The sequence below is a fragment of the Galeopterus variegatus genome, unplaced genomic scaffold (genome assembly GCF_000696425.1).
Source record: "Galeopterus variegatus unplaced genomic scaffold, G_variegatus-3.0.2 Scaffold1171, whole genome shotgun sequence".
Lineage (NCBI taxonomy): Eukaryota > Metazoa > Chordata > Mammalia > Dermoptera > Cynocephalidae > Galeopterus > Galeopterus variegatus.
In genome coordinates this window covers 44,418-45,674 of record NW_007727282.1, presented here as the reverse complement: position 1 = coordinate 45,674, position 1,257 = coordinate 44,418, and positions in this window count along the sequence as shown.

Genomic DNA, 1,257 nt, shown 5'->3' with positions numbered 1-1,257 from the left:
GCTGTTGGGATTTAATAGTGCACTTAGAGGAATTACCTGGATTCACAGCAGGCTTTATGAAATGGGAACTCATTTTTGTAAGCCAAGATAATGTTTGCAGGCGAGAGAGCAGGGTCTTCCCCTCCACAGTGGGTGAGACACGAAAAAGGACTGGGCTGTCCGGGATGATACCCTAAATATGAACAATGATTTTATCTGGGTGTGCTCAGCGTGGGACTCAGGTTGGGGAGTGTGTGAAAATGAGTAACTAGACCTAATTGGGAGACTTATTTTCACATCAAATGTTCACGGAAGCTATTGTCCCCACTGCCGTCTTGGCCAGGACAACTCTGGATAGTGCAGTCCTGAGTGCATGCCCCTACTTGCTCCTCCCTGTTTATCTGGCATCACAGTAGTCCCATGAGGTATCTCCCTCTCTTCTAAGCCCGATGTGCTTTTCTTAAGTCAGCCAATTCCATTCCCTGACATTTAGTAGGCACCATATCACTAGGTACACTGCACCTGTCTTCTGGTGGCTTAGAGTCTTCTTGGGAAGGATGATTAATGAACATGCAATTATCAGACACCAGTAAAGACAGTATAAGTTGTGGTTATACATTGAATCTAAGGGAGGTAGATATGATAGGGCTGACATAAATGCCCTTGAAGCTTAAACGAGGGAGACACTTTTGAAGGCCGGAAGGATTGGCTTTGAATGAGCCATGTGAAGCCAGAGCCTTACACAGCCTTATTGAGAGATGTACCAGATTTGGGGAGCCGTGCCCCTCTGCTGACCCTTGAACCTGAGGGTTAAATAGTAGGAAGAAGGTTCTGCTTCCTATGTCCTTTGCAAGCCAAGAGTTCTCTTCATCCTGAGTACCCTGCCCTTTTGGCGTAAGTTGTGACTGGCAGTCCCACTCAGTCCTGCCTTCTAGATATCTCTGTGATCATGTGCTTCTTTCCTTGTTCAAGCCATCATTGCTTCTTGTGTAGACAGCTGCAACAGTGTCCTGAAAATCTGCTGACATTCCCTGCTGGACACCCTTTCCCCATCAAGTCCGTTCTTCCAACAGGGGCTGGTAGAATCTTTCTAAAATGGTTTTCTGATCTTGTTAATTCACTTCTTAAAACACTTCAGTTGTCTCCATTGTATTTACAAGAAAATCCAGTCTCCTTACTGTGTTCTACAGGGATTGTCTGTTCCTGAACTTCTCTCCCTTTTTTTTTTTTTTTTAAAGATGACCGGGAAGGGGATCTTAACCCTTGACTTGGTGTTGT